Here is an 18,592-nt window from a genome sequence, read left to right on the forward strand (position 1 = left end):
TATTACTACTGCTGGAAATGACCTGCATAAATTACTTGCAGTTAGACTAACTATGTGATGAGGATTTCATATCAGTAATATATTTGATTTAAGAAGAATAGCTGTGTCTTGTATCAAACTGGACTTGGTGGTGCACATTGTGCTTACAAATCTCTGGTGTCAGGCCTGCGCAAAAGCACCATTTGTTTAGGAAGATTTGAAGAACATGAGTAAGAAAGAGTAGGTCCAGATGTTCTGCTTAAACCCAGGTGTGGCTCAGTTGGCCTGTTTTGTGATGGGGGATTTTCCAAAACACAGGAAGCGGCACCTGTATGGGATTACACACAGACTTAAACACTCCACCAAGTGGACCGCACTTCTGTCTGATCTCCTCCTAATTGCAATGGCTTAAATAGATCTCAGGTGGAATTGGCCAAACATTCAGATTCTGCTTGCTACTGCTTGCATTGATTGAAAAAATATACAAAGATCTCAGTTGCAGTTTGATCTTCTTAAGTGAGGAAGATCAGTTGCCAATATAATGGAATCCAAGTTGAGAGAACTAAAATGATTGAAGTACACCAAATTAATAATTAACCCAGGCCTTTTTACTGCTACTATATCCTTTTCCTCAAAAAAAATCATATTTTCTATATAATTTAATACCAAAGTCAAGGTAATATTGAAAAAAAAAAAACAAATAAGGTAGTTCACGAGGCACCCATGGTACTTTGTGGATATTCAACAGATTTTTGGTTGTAAATCGGTTTGGTGTGTGTAGATGACTTTTGGCTGCCTTATTAAAGGAAAATTCTTCTAGTAAAAATACACAGCACCCTTTTTTATATAGTAAACAGATGTCAGCCTTTCGTTGTAAAGTATTTTTGATTCGGTAGATGTCAAATATTACTTTAACAGACAGTTCCTGTCTACAAAGAATACCTAACATTTGTGAGATGAAATAACAACTCAAAAGTTGTAGGGATTTTTTCTAACAGCTAATGAGGCACCATTAAAATAAATGACTTTGAAAGTCTGGTCTTAGCACTTTAATTTAAAGATCATCTCTATGTATTAAAATTTCTCTGGTATATGAATTTGGAGTGATAAAAACCGTGCAGTTAAATGTGCTTATCCAGCAAAGCTGCCCTTCCATAGCCTGCTGGACTTTCATAAACTGTTGATTCCTCTGTATAACCTCAGGCTGGAGGTGCTGAATGACCGTGAGCACAGTTACAGACCAAAAGGTGTCTCTAGCTCAAGCTGTTTTCTGAGGTTATTTTCCAAGGATGACAAAGTTAACAATCTTTTAGTTTTCTAATAGCATTAGATGTTTCTTGTTAAGAGTGCCTGTCTGTGTATATCTTTTAAGAAGACCTGCTAACGTCAGGGTAGCTCCTATAACCATATTGGTTCAGATAGGCTTGGAGGCATCTCAGCAGCAAGACCCCCAAAAGCAGAAAGAGTTCACAATTCTCATGTCCTAACAGCAGCCAATTCCTCTGCCTTACATTTTCCTACCACCCTCTGTCTACATAGAGGGTCAGGTGACATTCCATCTTCCCACCTCCAGAATGTTTAGACTAGCCTGCTGCCAGTGAATGGTGAAGCTGGGTCTCAAGCCCAGAGTTTTAAAATGTAAAGAAGTGGAACTCTCTTTTCTAGTTACTGGCCAGAAAATTTTTTGAACAATTTTACACTTAATTTTTTTTTTTTTTTTTTTTTTTTGGTGTTACTGGGGTTCCTGGAAACACTTCTACCTCCGGCTACACTCCCAGACCTATTTTATACTTTTTTATTTGGAAACAGGGTCTCTTAAGCCATAGCGGCTAGCTTCATACCAGCGCAATCCTCCTGTCTCCGCCTCCCAAGCATGGGGATTACAAGCGTGTGCCACCACACCCAGCTACACTTAGTATTTTTTAAGCATTTGATGTATCTTACAGTTGCTGGGCATGACCTTTTCTAAAAGCAACCTATTAGCTAAGTATGGTAGCACATTCTTTTAATCACAGTACTTGGAAGGCTGAGATAGGAGGATCGCAAGTTCCAGACCAGCCTCAGCAATGTAGGGAGACTTTGAGCAATTTAGTGAGATCCTGTTTCAAAACAAAATAGGGCTGGGGGGTGTAGCTCAGAGGTAGAATGCCCTTGGGTTCAATCCCCAGTACTACTACAAAAAAGGCATTCTGTTTGTTTGTTTATTTATTTATTTATTTATTGTAGTACTGGGGATTGAACCCAAGGGCATTCTATCTCTGAACTACACTCCCAGGCCTATTTTATTTTTGCTTTTAGATTTTATCTTTAAAAGAGGGTCTCACTAGGTTGATGAGACTCTACTTGCTGAGACTGTCCTCAAACCCGTGATTCTCCTATCTCAGCCTCCAAAATACTGGGATTATAGAAGTACACCAGCATGCCTGGATAAGGCACCTATTTAAATAGTACTATTGCAAAGGATTGAGTGCCTCTCAAAAATATGCTCTAACTCCTAGGATCATGAACATGTTCTTTATTTGGAAAGGAGATCTTTCTACATCTGATTAAGTAAAAGATCTTGAAATGAGATCATCCTGGATTATCTATGTGAAACCAAAATCCAATGATAAGTATTCTTACAATTAACAACAAGGAAAAGACAGAGCCATAGAAGGGCCCACACCCTGTGAAGACAAAGGCAAAACCCAAAGCCATGTGGCTACAACCAAGGAAACCTGGAGCCAGCAGAAGCTAAAAGAACCGAGACAGCATCCTCCCCTGTAGCCTTTGGAGGGAGAGCAGCTCTCCCCACACTTTAATTTCAGGCCCCTCATCTCCAGCGAGAATGTGTTTCTGTTGTTGTAAGCCACCCACTTGTGGTGACTTCTTGTAGCAGTCCCAGAAATTAATACCATGATATGAAGGACTGTTGGACTCTTCAAATATAATTAAAATAAATACTTTGTAAGTTATTTCACTCAGGAAGATGTTTAGGATTTCTAAAAAGTGGAAGGTTCTAGATAAATCCCAAAAGAATGTTTTTTTATGATACTTGAAAGTTTGATCCAGACAGTGTTCCTAAGAGTCATAAAATAACCCATTATTCAAACTCACAGCAAAGTTTCACTGCAGGAGAAAATGGTTTAATGATGTGGGCCCAGGAGACCAGAGGGTTGAGGCAGATCCATCTCCAGCCCTGGAAGTCAGTGCACAACTGGGAGAGATGGGACTAAAGGTTCATGTCTGAGTTTAGAGAGCACATCAGAGTCATTGCACAGATATAATATGCTCTGCAGAGTCCTGATCTAGTCCCCTGGAACACACAAGGGGCTCTGTACCCCCTGAGGGGACATTTCGTGACCATTCCCATTGCTTTACCAAGAGAAGCAGGTAACAGAATGTGGAGCTTCTTAAAGAATAAACATAGATGATATTCTTTAATACATTCATGCTGCCAAAGTGATCAAGATATTAGGTCAAGATATTCTGTCACCTTCCCACCGTGCCTGGTTAAAAATAGCCTTTTCAACAAATGGTGCTGGCAAAACTGGATATCCCTATACAGAAAAATGGAAATAAGTCCCACTTTCTCGTCCTCCACAAGAGTCAATTCAAGATAGATTCAGGACATGGAAATGAAGCCAGAAACTGCAGTTACTTGAAAATGCATACAACCAATATTCCAACATATAGGCACAGATAAAAGTTTCCTCATCAAGATTCCAAAGACATAAGAAATTAAAACAATTTAATATTGAGTGTTGCATTAAACCAAAGAGTTTCTGTATGGCAATGGAAACTCAGGAACCTCAACAGAGAGCTGATGGAATGGGAGAAGACCTTTGCCAGTTACTCTTCTGTTAGAGGACTATTATCTAGAATATACAAAGAACTCAAACTAACTGCCAAAAAATATAACCAAATAAAAACTAGGCAAGTGAACTAAATGGACACTTCACAAAAGAAGAAATACAAATGGCCAATAATATGAAAAAATAGCATCATTAGCAATCACAGAGATTCAAATAAAAACTTCCTTGAGACTTCCCCAGCTCCTAGAATGGCATTCATTAAAAACACAAACAATAATAAATGCTGATGAGGATGTAGAGAAGTAGGTACTCATATATTTTTGGTAAGGTTGCAAATTAGTACAGCCACTTTGGAAAACAGTATGGAGGGTCCTCAGAAGAATGGGAATGAAATTACCATATGACCCAAAAGAGACTCTTGTAATGGCCTCCATATTTTTCTGGGTGACATCAGGGTTTCTGTTCCAAATGGCCTTATGCATATTCAGTTCTTTCTAGTCAATATATTTTTCTCAATATATTTTTTCTTTTTCCTATCCTTGGTTTTCTTTTTCCTATCTTTCCTGCTGACAGCCTCCTTATCTGAGCTGACATCTTCCACCTTAACTTTTCCTAATGGTCGTCATCTTCTTCTCTCTCAGCTTGTTCTTCCTCTATCTCCTTATCACTGATTTCTTTCTCTTTTACCTACTCAAAATAAAGGGCAATGGGATATCCTATGCACTACAAGTACCTCTGTTCTACTTTTTTTTTTTTTTTTTTTTTTTTTTGGTGAACTGGGGTTCCTGGAAACCTTTCTACCTCCGGGCTTCACTCCCAGACCTATTTTATATTTTTATTTGGAAACAGGGTCTCTTAAGCCAGCCAGGACCTGTCTACACCTCCCAAGCACAGTGATTACAAGCATGGGCCACCATGCCCAGCCTCTGTTCTACTTTTTTGACCTGCCTCTACTCTAAGTATTCTGTCTTATTTTCTTTAAGGTGAAAGGTCACTTTGATAGCTCACTCAATGGGTTCTCTGTGGTTGGCCCACACAGTGAGAGAACTCCCAGAGAAGATTCCCAGGCATACCACTCATCGTCATCATGGCATTTTGTGATCATGGCCACTTTCCCTGCCACCAGGTGGGCAGAATAAAAACTGACACTGAATGATTTAGTCATGGAGATATCTGCAGAAACCTATAAAGCCTTTACAAATGCTTTGGTAGTGGATGTGGAAATGGTTCCCAGTTATTTATGGGATTATCCTTGGTCATGCCAATCCCTGTGTCTACCAAAGTCAGGGTGTATTCCCAAGGGTTGAGATAATATCAATTTTCCACTTGGAAGGATCTTTCAGGCTGTCATGCTGAATCTTGTCCAATATATCAGAAGCATGAGAGATCAACTCTTGAAGAAAATTTCCTTATCAGAATAGAAGATACTGATGATGAGAATTATGAGTTGGAAAATTTTTGTCTGAAATACAAAAGTCCCTACCTTCTCTCCATGGTGCACTACCTCATGCATCTCTTTTTCCACTTTTTTTTTTTTGGTGGTACTGGGGGTGGAACCCAGAGGCTTTCTACCTCTGGGCTATACTCCCAGACCCATTTTATATTTTATTTGGAAACAGGGTCTCACTAAATTGCTGAGAGCCTCACTAAATGGCTGAGGATGACTTCGAACCTGCGTGATCCTCCTGTCTCAGCCTCCCAAGCGCAGGGATTACAAGCTTGTGCCTCCACGCCCGGCTTTTTTCCACTTTCAAAACCAATTTGTTAGCCGGGCGTGGTGGCGCACACTTGTAATCCCTGCGCTTGGGAGGCAGAGACAGGAGGATCGCGCAGGTTCTAAGCCAGCCACGCGCGCTGGCTTTGGAGACCCTGTTTCCAAATAAAAATGTAAAAATAGGTCTGGGAGTGTAGCCCGGAGGTAGAAGGGCTTCCAAGAACCCCAGTACCAAAAAAAAAAAAAAAACCCAATTTGTTATTATTGTTGTTGGTACTGGGGATAGAACCCTTCTACCTCAGGGCTACACTCCCAGACCCATTTTATATTGTTTTTATCTGGAAACAGGGTCTCGTAAGCCAGTGAGGCTGGCCTCGAACCTGCGTGATCCTCCTGTCTCCACCTCCCAAGCGCTGGGATTATTTTTTTATGTCAGCATTACATTTATTTGTTTGTTTGTTTGCTTTTTTAAATTTTTTTTAATTTTTTATTGGTGCACTGTATTCATACATCATAGTGGGATACAAAAAACTTTTGTAGACATACATGCACACATCGCCCAGTCAGCCCCCACCCGATCCCCACCCCGTTCCCTCCCCATCCCTCCTTCCCATGCTTGGCTTAGTGGTCGACATCTAGTATTATAGAAATTTATCCAAAATTAAAAATGATAATCTCACATAACAGTTTCATTTGTCTGATACCAAGCTTTTGATAACTTAAAGAAAACATTTCAATATTTCACCTCGGCTCACTGTCCGGGCTCTTCCGCAGTGGCTCACCTTGGCTCGCTGTCCTCCGCTCCTCTCTGGAGCTTGGTGGGCTGTTGAGTGCGTTGGTCTGGAGCCGTCCGGTGAGCTCACCGCTGCTGCCGGCAGTAAGGCGTTGCTGCCGTGTCCTCGGCCGTGAGGCCGGCATATCTCCTCTGTGGCTCTGAGCTCCTTTATGAGACCCCCTCCTCTCTGGGGCTGGTGATTTTTTTGTTTCTCTGGTGATGGTGTTTTCTGGCTATGAAAGGCGCTGATTTTGTGGTAATAGAGATTGGTTGCTAGCGGGGCTCTTAAGCCCCGCTTTTCTACAAGCGCTGGGATTATAAGCGTGCACCAACACACCCGGCTCAAAACCAATTTTAAGAAAATCTGTTTCAGACTTTTAGCTAAATTAGATATGTAAAATATGTAGATTAGATAAGGTTCATTCTATTTTAGCAAGCAAAGGTGGTATCTTCTCTGAATGCAGCCATAGTAGCAAACCAAGAGAGAACAATATATGATTCCAAAGAAACTAAGACCAAAAGAGAAAGATCTATAGTGATTAGTCATGCTATTTGGGAAGATATGCTGGCTAACGCAGCAATGGAATCTTGAAACTGCAACAAAACTACCACTGAAGTTAAAAACTAAGTTCTTTGACATAAACAGTATAGAACTTAAAAACTATCAGAAGCACCTTTTGAATATTTTTAACATAAACATTAGTGCTTTGTAGCCTTTTTTTCCTTTTTCTTTTCTTTCTTTTTTTGTATTACAGGGCATTCAACCCCCAGCTCTATTTTATTCTTTCATATTTTTTGAAACAGAGTCTAAGTTGGTGAGTCTAGTCATGCATGCATCTTGAACAGAAAGGGCTGCAAATTCTAGAGAACAGGATGGGTCCACGTAGTGTCCAGGTCACACATGGCACCAATGCTGTGCAGTAAAGGCTCCCTAATCACTTCTTAAAGATTTCATCTCTCAACATTGTTGCATTGAGATCAAGTCTCTAACACATGAACTTGGAAAGGGCATGTTCCACCCTCGCCTGCTTCTCTTCACTACATAGTCAGCTTCTCCTCATTTTCTGAAGACCAGATGAAGTTCTACTGAAGTTTGACTATTCAAACTTCAACCTTGTGTCATACTGTCAGGGAACACACTTCAGAATAAGTAGCATTTCACACTGCAACCTCCATCCTTTTCCCTAAGAGAAGGGTGATATCAGACATGAGCAAAGATTAAAACAAAATTGATTCATATTATGAAGGAATGGGGTTGCAGTAACAGGAATATAGTAAGATTGTAGTGAGGTAAGCATCAATTTTCTCCCATTAAGTTTTTCAGTCTTCCTTTAGGTTTATCTTTTAACAAGCAGAATATGGCTAGCTCAGTCTAGTGTCTAAACATTCAGATTCTAGGTTAGGTGTGGACTGCTTGAGCCTTAGCCCATGGTAAATTACTTAGCTTCTCTGTTCTTCCCTTTGGTCAACTGAAATTTGGAAAAAAAATAGTACTTATCTCCAACGGGAGTTTTGTGAGGACTAAATGAGAAAAATACCTATTCAGTGCCTAGGACAATGCTTGACATAAAAAGTTCAATGAACATTGTTAGTATAGGATCTAAAGTCTGAATTAGGATAAGTGCTAAATAGGTCTCTTAGTCTATTTTTAGAGTAAACCTGAAATCACAGATACAAAAACAGTGTTTGTGACTCACCCAGGGTCCATCTCGCTGATCCTGGCAAGAATCAATAAGAATTTAGAGTCAAAACTTTAAAGCTGTAAAAAGTTCACTTTTCCCTGGTATCCACCCCTCCCCAACCCCAACACACGCACCGGTTCATCTTCCCTGAGAATGTGTAGCTGGACATAGATGACAAAAGTTTAGGAAATCCTGACCTCTTCTTTCTTCCCACTCTCCTGACTGCTCTATTTCCATCTATCCCTCCCTCTTCAACTCCATCTCTATCTTTATCTGACTTTCTACCTATCTCTCTATCTTCATTTCTTTCTCATATAGACCTTGCTCTTCCTGTGGAACCTTTAATGGCAGCATTGGAGGCTTAAGATGTCAGCTGAAGCCCGTGTAGTCTCCAGCCAGGGCTGAGCACAAGGCAGTAGCACAGTAAACACTTGATTCAGTTTCTTACAGCTAGTTGAGAGTATCTTTCTCCTCCTCCTCCTCCTCCTCCTCCTCCTCCTCTTCCTCCTCCTTCTCTTCGTCCTCCTCCTCCTCGTCCTCCTCATCCTCCTCCTCCTCGTCCTCCTCATCCTCCTCCTCCTTCTCCTTCTCTCCTTCTTCTCCTCCTCCTCAAAATAACCAACATAACAGGAGAGTGCAGAAGGATAGAACCCTCTAAATTAGAAGAGCAAATATATTTAAGGCGAACTCCAACCCACGTTCTGTATGATGATTTTACTTCAAAGTGTGAAAAGCATACCTAGCTGTGAAATATGTAGAAGACTTTTTTTATGGTACTGGGGTTCCTGGGAGCCTTTCTACCTTTGGGCTACACTCGCAGACCTATTTTATATCTTTTATTTGGAAACAGGGTCTCGTAAGCCAGCGTGGCTGGCTTCGAACATACACGATCCTCCTGTCTCCGCCTCCCAAGCTCAGGGATTACAAGCGTGCACCACCATGCTCAGCTGTAGAAGACTTTTATCTGATAAATTTTAGTCCAAGTTAATGCTGAACATGTGATCAAGTTGTTGGCAAAACTTAGATCCCCCTATGATGCAAGTTATCTATTGTTAAACCCCCATGATAAGGTATACTGACCAAGTTCATTTCATATTCTGTATTTCTCTGCTTTCCAGAATTTCAGAATGCCAAAAAATTCAATATAAATTATTTCTTATATTGAACACATTAGCATTTTAGCTGACACAAGATTCACATCTTTACATAGTTAAATTTAGTCTTCCTATTACCCAAGTAGTTAAGCTTCATGTTCATGTTGAACATACCATCATGTGAGAAGTTCAATTTTTTGTTTTATTTGAAGCCTCAAAAATATGATCTGAATGGAAGAATAGAATGAAATAATCACAAGTTTCTCCACTCAGACTAAGATTTTTTCATCTTTTTATAATTATACCAATAATACAAGTCAACGTATTTGAACCTATGGGAGCAAATTAAAGCTGAAACTTGTGCGATGTCTTGTGGACAGCTGTCGGGTAGCCGGTTGCGGTGTGTTTATAAGCACTGTCAAGCCTCCACGTTTCTAGGGGAAATGGCAGTGCAAAAATTATGCCCCTGCTCTTGGGGAATGAAAGTCACAGAAACTGTCTCCTATAAATCATATTTTGCTCGTCTAAGTGGATCAGACGAGGGAGAAAGAAGAGGGAGCTCTCCATGGCAAGGAGCTTTGATCATTTTGATCAAACACAGACCACCTATCAGCCTTCCAAGTGCCACCATGCGTCATATGCATTTTCAATATTGTGTCATAATAGCTACCAGTCATTGTACTTGAGATAAAAAAGGGGTTGTAATTAAACATATGATTGGATCCAGACATTTTAATCATGCCTTCTATCTATTTTGCAGAGCAGGCCTGCTGTTTTTTTCAGCAGTCCCCTGGAATCGCCCTGGGATGACAATTTGCATGCTAACTGAACTCATGGACCGTGCCGACTCATGGGGACATCTGTTGCTGATTGTTTTGGTCCTCTGCTTTTCAGACTCAAATATGAAAATGCAGAAAGTAAAAGGCAAATTACAGAGCCTGGGGCAAGAGCACAGACTGATTGTTTGATTTTTTTTTCTTTCTCTCTCACCATCTCTCTAGAGGAGACTATTACAGAAACTAAATACATCCACCACACCACACCCCCACTTTGCAACCCCCTTGGCCTTACAATAAAATCAGTGCCCATGAAATGACGCTGTTTCCCAGCTGCTCCTTGTCTTAATCTTATTCACTTTGGCTTAGAATGAGACCCCCAGGTCCAGCTTCAGTCTCCAAACATAATACAGTAGGAAAAGGGAGGAGCTGCCCTCACCCAGCCATGCAGACACAGGAAAGAGATAGACCCACAACTCTCCAGGTTTCATAGAGACCCAGTCAACCGGCCTGGCACACATTCTCCCCAGCCCAAGAAAGACTCACGGGAATGGGAAGTAATCCAAATGCAAAGGACTTGTGTCATATAAACATGTAGGGATCATTAAAGACACAGCTTCTTCTAAAGGGCTCCTGTCAACAAACAGCACAGAGATGGGACTGCCCACGTGCAGCAGTGAAGTAGTTTCTCTTGACCTATTCAGGGCAAAGGCAAGATACTGTATGCCTGGCACTACTGGGGATGCTTTCACCCACATTTTTCTGCCATCCTCACAATTCTGACAGATAAGGAATTATCACCCTTTTGGAAATGAAACCCGTACAGTTCAGAAAGATTCAGTACCTTGCTATAGTTACTCAGAATTCCCAGACCAAGGTTGATTCAAAGCCAGGTCCTCTCCCTGTGAGGGCCTATTTTTCACTCAGCCACATTGCTCTCCACCCCTGAGACCCCACTTGCTTAGGCTACATTACTCCTTCTCTCTCTCCATCACACATAAAAGGCATAACTTGCATAAAACCTATCCTTTTTGTCTTTTGTATAGTGCACTTATTTTGCTTCAACAAAAATGGGCAAAATATTTGCTTCAGTGTTTAAATAAATCAAATTGAGGTGCTTTCTGGGTTACCTGGTTACTGGAAGGGGACCTTTGGATGCTTCCTTTGAGGTTGCTTCCTTCATCCCTTCACCCACCAGATCAGCTCCCACTCAAATTCAAATCCACGTATCATTGTTAAGCACTGGCTATTTACCAGGCACACTGGCTTACACATGAACTTGCTTTGCAACTTTGAAACAACCCCTAGGGATGAGTAGCAGTAACCTCACCGTCACCGATGCCAAAGTCCCAGAAGAGAAAGGGAGAGATCTCCGCTGGTAGGGGCTCAGGTGGGATTCTGATGTGATCTCTTGACTGTAGACCCCTTAATATCCCACAACTGACCCCATGACCCCAGAGCCTTCATTTTCCTGTTCAACTCATCAAAACTCCATCTCCTATACTGTTGAGTAGCTCAGAGTCCTCATTCATTTACCTCAACAGCCAACCTCCCTAACACTCTTTGACTTTCCTGTAACACTGATTCCCAAACTTTGTCAAAGAACTTGTCCAACAGTCTCTTATGCTCCATCCCAAGAAATACTGACTCACTAGGTCTTGGTGAAGCTAAAACTTTGCGTTTCTTTCTTTTCTTTCCTTTTTCTTTTATATTTATTTTTCCTTTATTTCTTTTTCATAATGGAGATCAAACCCATTGGACATTCTACCTCTGAGCTACGACATCCCCGGCCTTTTGTAAATTTTTTTTTTTTTTTTTTTTGGTGGTACTGGGGATGGAACACAGGGGCATTCTACCTTCAAGCTATACCCCATCCCTATATTTTATTCTTCATTTTTTGAAACAGGGTCTCACTGAGTTGCAAAAGGCCTCACTAAGTAGCTGAGGCTATCAGTGAACCATGATCCTCCTGTCTCAGCCTCCCAAATGCTAGGATTACAAGTGTGTGCCACCATACTTGGCTTTAATTTTTTTTTAAAAACAGGGGCTTGCTAGGTTACTGTGAGTCTCTCTACATTGCTGAGACTGCCCTCAAACCTGTAATCCTTCTGTCTAAGCCTCCCAAGTCCTGGGATTACAGGCATGCATCACCATGCCTAGCAAGAAACTGCATTTCTAACAAGTTTGTGCTGATGCCACTGCTGTTGACGTGGGACTCATCATCCAGAGTCATCCCCCTGACTCCAGTCTCTCCAACCCCAGTCTTTCCCACTGTGGAGGCTCTGCCTTTCACTGGTCAGGAAGGAGCTGAGTGCCTGGGCCCCCTCAGCCTTGTCCTCACACTATGACTGCCAGGCAATGTTCTGCTACCCTTGTGCCCTTGTGCAAGTGGAATATCCCCACTTGCAGGTGCCTTTTTAGTTGGCAAGGCACGGTAACGGTTCCAAGAGTTTCAGAGCCAGGCTTCCACTCCTGGAGGTGACTTTGAGCGGATTATAGCACCTCTCCATGCTTCCCATTCATCATCCTTAAAACTGGCATTAAAATACAGGGTTGTGTAAGGACAAGAAGAGTGAGCGAAGTAGTTTTCATAGTACAATACTTAATCCACAGCAGACGCCCCACATGTACTCATTCTCTTATTCTTTGTTCTTCTGTGTTTTGGGGTGTGTACAGTGCAGTGTCTGCCTCCAATCGCTGCAAGGGTACAGTGCAGAGACAAAGGCTGCCAGGAGAATAAAGAATGGTTACAGACATGGAACTGCCACATCGAAGACATTCACAGAAACTGCGAGTAGCTTGCCCTCCTGACTGCCTTATGCGTGTGTGGAGTGCAGGGAATTTCATCCTGCATTTTTAGTAGGACCCAGCAGCCGGGACCCTCAATAAAAGGTGAACGAGAAAAGCTAGGGACTTGTTCTTGGTCCTTGACCTCCTCACCAAGGACATGTGTGCAAATCTCAGGCTCAGGAAGCTTAGCCGCTCACTGACAAAGAACCTTAACCAAGAAGTTTTTAGGCCTTGTAATAATTACATCTTTTAAATTTTTCAAATATTTACAAAACATTCTTTATGAAAAAATATGCCTTTTGATTCTTTTAATCTTTCAACTTCTGGTTTGTATTGTTTTGTAGAATATTCACTATTTTCTGCTATCTTTGTCTTTCCTATAGTTTTTATCACTTAGTATAATTTAATGTTTGTTGTCTTGGCTTCTACTATTGATTTCATTTTTCACCGGCAATCTTTCTTATAATTTTATTACATGTACAATGTAGGATAATTTAAATGAATAACATAATGCAAATAAATTAATAATTAAAAATTTATACTTCCATGTACCCAAAGATAATCACACACACTTAGTTGTATATACTTTTAGATTTATTTTTCTGGCAAAATGTCCTATATTACTTCTTTGACTTTCTTCATCCTTGTTAATGAGATTTTTTTTTGTTACAGTCTTGTTATTGTTTTATTCTCTAGATCAGCTTTTTCACTTTTGGCCCTTTTATCCACATTATAATTTAGTCTTCCTTAACCTGACATACTTTTACCTTTCTATAGTTTTCCTGTACTATTTTTGTTCATCCTACTTTTTAAATATGGCACTTATCAATAAATGCATGAAAAAATGTTCAACATCATTGGCAATCAGAGAGGCTCAAATCAAAACTACCCTGAGATTTCACCTAACTCCAACTAGAATGGCAATCATTCAAAATGCAAACAACAAGAAATACTGGTAAGGATGTGGAGAAGTGGGAACTCTAAGACATTGTTGGTGGGATTGCAAATTAGTGCAACCACTTTGGAAAACAGTATGGAGGATCCTCACAAGAATGGGAACAAATCTACCATTTGATCCAGCAATACCACTTCTGGGTATCTACCCAAAAGAAAGGAAACCAAACTACCAAAACGAACACGTATATATCTATGTTCATAGCTGCACAATTCACAATTGCCAAACTATGGAACCAGCTGAGATGTCCATCAACAGATGAAACATACAAAACTATGGGATATGTACACAATGAAATTTTACTCAACCATAAGGAAAACACAATTATGTCACTTACAGGGAAATGGATGGAAATGGATAGAATTATGCTAAGTGAAATTAGTCAGTCACAAAACCTAAGAAATTGGATGTTCTCCCTAATAAGCGAAAGCTAGGGAGAAAATGGGTCATAGGAGGAACTCTAGGCAAAGAATGAGATACTATAGATGAGCAAAAAAGGCATCCTGAGGGGATGGGAGGGGGGAAGAGGGAAGTTCTCTAATGTACACGATGGACATTCACAAACATATCAAAGTCAATCACTAAGCCAAACATGAGAAGGGAGGGGGAAGGAATGGGGCAGTAATTGGGTAAGGGCTAATTAGGTGATGTGTGCATGTATGCCTCCACCATCTCGTACCCCATTAAGGTATATGACTACAATGAACCAATAAAAAATTAAAAAAATAAATATATATATATGGCCCTTATTGATTATACTTATTTATTATTGTTGTTGTTGTTCATTCACATTATTTTGTTTACAGATTTTTTTTCATTTTTACTACTCTAGGCTTATGAGTAGCCCAGAGCTGAGAAAGGGTCCCCAGATAGGGATGGATGGGGCTAACTCCACAGCAGTCCTTCAACCCCTCATAGCAGAGATCATACCCAGCAATGCTGAATCACCTAAAATGTATTTAAAACAGTTTTTTTAAAAAAAAACCCATGTCTTGAATTATAATAATTTTACCTGAGCAGACAGCATTCTTGACAGTATACCTCTGTCAAATACAGGGACAGCACAGAAAAAAGATTATCCCATATCATTGCATTTACTTCTACCACATCCAGGGAAGAGCTGCTTAAAAGCCTTTCTCCCAGCTAAATTATAAGTTCCTTGAAGTCAACACTTCTGTCTTTATTTGATCCATCTTACAATGATTCATTTTCTCATATTAGTAATCTTTACACCCGAAACCAAAAAGCCTTACATATTATTAAATAATGACCCATGTGTCCTTTCTCTCTATAGTGGCAGCAAGGCTGCTCATAAGCTCCCTCTTTGTGGCCATATTGTGTATTCCTGTTACTGGGACACTGAAGTACATGGCCATCTACCTCTCATTCACAGCCCTCTTCAAGAGCCCAAACTCTGCCTTTATCACAGAGCTTTCAACAACTCTGCTATACTTCCTTCCGACCACCCAAGAGGATTGCTGGTCCACAGGATGATTCTTTAGAGGATGACCCAGAAGACCGTGCCAGCCCTTCCTTCCCATGCCTCCCCTCGTCCCAGGACCATGTGCATCTCTGCCTTGTCTTATGCGATGTGTTTTTTGTCTGCACATGATACCCTTCCTCATTTTCACCTGGTAAGCCAGGCAGGCTTCAAAACCACACATAAGTAACTCCTCCATAGAAAGCTCATTCTCTGAGTTTCTGTAAGATTGTGTTTTTTTTTTTTTTGGGGGGGGGGTACCAAGCATTGAACCCAGGGGCATTCTTCCTCCAAGCTACACCCCAGTCCTATTTCATTTTATTTTTTTTTTTATTTTTAAACAGAGTCTCATTAAGTTGCTGGAGGCCTCACTGTGTTGCTGAGGCTAGCCTTCAACCTGCAATCCTCCTGTCTCAGTCTCTTAAGTACTGGGATTACAGGTGTGCATCACCACACCTGGCACCCCAATACAATTCTATAATATCATTATTTGCTTATAAGTGTTATCACTTAGAAAACACCTCAGAGAGTATTAATTTGGAGGAAAATCAGAGATCTGATTGGGCTAGTTATTACACCAAGGCGTGGGCTCTTCAGATATGCAGATAACCTATTTTAAATCAAGCAGATAGATTTATTCTTCCTAGCTGAAAATCTCAATTTAGACAGAGGGGCCAAATGTATTCATTCACTTAACCTATTTCTCAGCTACCTGATACATGCTACACACTGTATTCAGGAACAGCAATAAGGTAAAGCCAAAAACCTGACACAGAAAATAGCAAAGAGCCTTTATAGGTGTCTCCTTGGCCAAACACTGGCTAGGGGTTACTTAGGTCTTAGAGCCATTACTTTATTATAAATTTTTTTTGAAAAATAGTAGAGAAATAGGCTTTGGGTTGAAAAAGAAAAAATCTGACACTAATTTACCAATAAAAATATTGCATTCACCCTCCTCTCTATCTCTGATCCCACTTGGTCCAATGACATGACTCAGGAAAAACTGTTGAAGGCTTGCTCACTGTTTCATGAGGTTTTCCCCTACTCTTGTGGGGCTTCCCACTGTGGGAAAAATTTATTATACAGGAGAGTTTAGGCCAATGACTTTTTTTTCTTGGTGGTACTGGGGGTAGGACCCAGGGATTTTCTACCTCCGGGCTACACTCCCAGACCTATTTTATACTTTATTTGGAAACAGGGTCTCACTAAGTTGCTGAGAACCTCACTAGGTAGCTGAGGCTGGCTTCGAACCTGTGCGATCCTCCTGTCTCAGCCTCCCAAGCACTGGGATTACAAAAGTGCACCACCATGCCCGGCAGGCCAATGACTTCTAAATACCAAGAGTCTTACAGAGTTTGAGTGCTAATTTTCTTAATTTCTTGAAAATAAGTTTGGGGTAAAAGAGATCATATTCACCATACAGCAACATTTTCCAAAGCACCAGATAGGACTTGAGTGGCATACTCTCTAACTTGCACACTTTTGAAAGAGTCTGAGCACAGCACAGGATGGCATCCCTAATCCCAAAATGCTAGATTAAGGTAAAAACTGCATACCGTGAAGCTTTGTTTCATGCACAAAATTATTAAAAGTAGTATACAAAAATTACCTTCCAGTTATATGTACACGGCATATATGAAACATAAATGAGTTTCATGCATAGACTTGAGACCCATCCTTAAAATAATGCCTCTCTCTACATATGTATCACACACACACACACACACACACACACACACACACACACACACACACACACTTCCAAAATCTGAAACACTTCTAGTCCCAAACATTTCAAAAACATTTCAAATAAAAGATACTCAGCCTTTACATGGATGGAAATATCCCCTCACAGCCTGAAGGGCTGGTGCTAAAGGAAAACCTTTCCCACCTGGACCCTCACCTGCTTTTAACAGCTCAGCAAGGTCCTAATTAGAGAATTAGTAGGCCGCCCAGAAAGGAGAAGCTGCATTTCCCAAATGCAAGACATTTCAATCTGAAAAGGACCTGAGCAGTGAGTGGCCAAAGCATCCTCTTGCCTGGCTTTGCTCTGGTGTTTACACTTCCATGCCTGAGCTGCTCGCAGCTGAGGTGCTCACCAGGGTTGCTCTACCAGGACTTCCAGTGCTGGGAAGCTTCACCCAATGCATATATAGATGTGAATATACCTTTACTGTAGTTGTAATAAGATCAATAAGAATGAAAAGGGGAGAGGGCATAGAATAGAAGTTGCCCGTTGCATGCACATGTTTTCCCTTCGGTTTTAGACTACTTCACATAAATTGAGTTTGCTTAAAGATGCAGTAAACAGAATTCAGGAGCTAATTTTCTTTTTCGGGAGCTAATTTCTATGCTGTCAGTAGAGAAACGCAACATACTGAAAAGAAAAATAACATAAATAAATACAATTTGAAATATTTTGAAAAAGCCAACACCTCCCACACACACAACTTGTGCCCTTGTTTTAAATATTAAATTAAACCATGTAAAACAAAACTCTTACCAGGTATGATGGGCCTGTTTTTCACAGCTATAAGCTACTGACAACCACAATGTCACAACATTAGCATTAGAAGCACTGACAGCCTATCAGGACGCGAGAGAACTACATTTCCTAACATGACAAAGAATTCCCCACATGGAATCCCAATGCAGAAACATAGCAACGGAATTTCTCCTAGACCTCATCATGTCCAGAATGCAATTACACACAAGGAGAATCTGACTTAGTGTCCATTGCATCTATTTATTCTTAAATATTTGAAGCACTGCTAGATATTTTCAAATATATTATACAATTAAATGCAAAACTTTTAACTAATTTAGGTTTTTTAATTGGTACATTGACTTCATACATCTTAATGGGATAAAAAGCTTGTGAAGATATACATGCACACATCACCCCATTAAATCCTACGCCCTCCCTATCCCATTCCCTTCCCTTCCTCCATGCTTGGCTTACTGATTGGCATCGATATGTTTTTTATATACATCATGTGCTTTAGAGAGTTTCCCTCCCCTCCCATCCCCTCAGTTTGGTTGCCTTGTTTGCTCCTCTATAGGATCTCCTTTTCACCTGGAGTTCCTCCTATGACTATTTCACCTTAGCTTTCACATATTAGGTAAAGCATCCGTTTTCTTACTTTTTGTGACTGGCTAACCTCGCTTAGCATAATGTTCTCCACTTCCATCTATTTCCCTGAAAATGATGTAATTTTGGTTTTTTTTTTAATGGCTGAGTAAAATTACATTGTTCAAAACCAACTTTGTGTATTGTCTGAAGAGCAAATCAGAAACTACTGAGAGTTTTGGTCCTATTTGGAATATTTGAAACTGCATAGCAAGATAAATGGTTATTTCTTTTAAGTTTATCCAGAATGTCTTTTATTTTGTAACAATAATCAAAATACTACACATCTGCATAACACTTTATATTTTACAAAGTAGTTTTTTTCTTTTATTTCTTCCACGAGGTCGTAAGTACCACCATAGCAGGGCCACTGCTGTTTTATTCAGAGCTGTGCCCTTCATGCCTCACACAGTTAAACGCTGA

Source organism: Muscardinus avellanarius (assembly GCF_963383645.1).
Source record: "Muscardinus avellanarius genome assembly, chromosome: 4".
NCBI classification, from domain to species: domain Eukaryota; kingdom Metazoa; phylum Chordata; class Mammalia; order Rodentia; family Gliridae; genus Muscardinus; species Muscardinus avellanarius.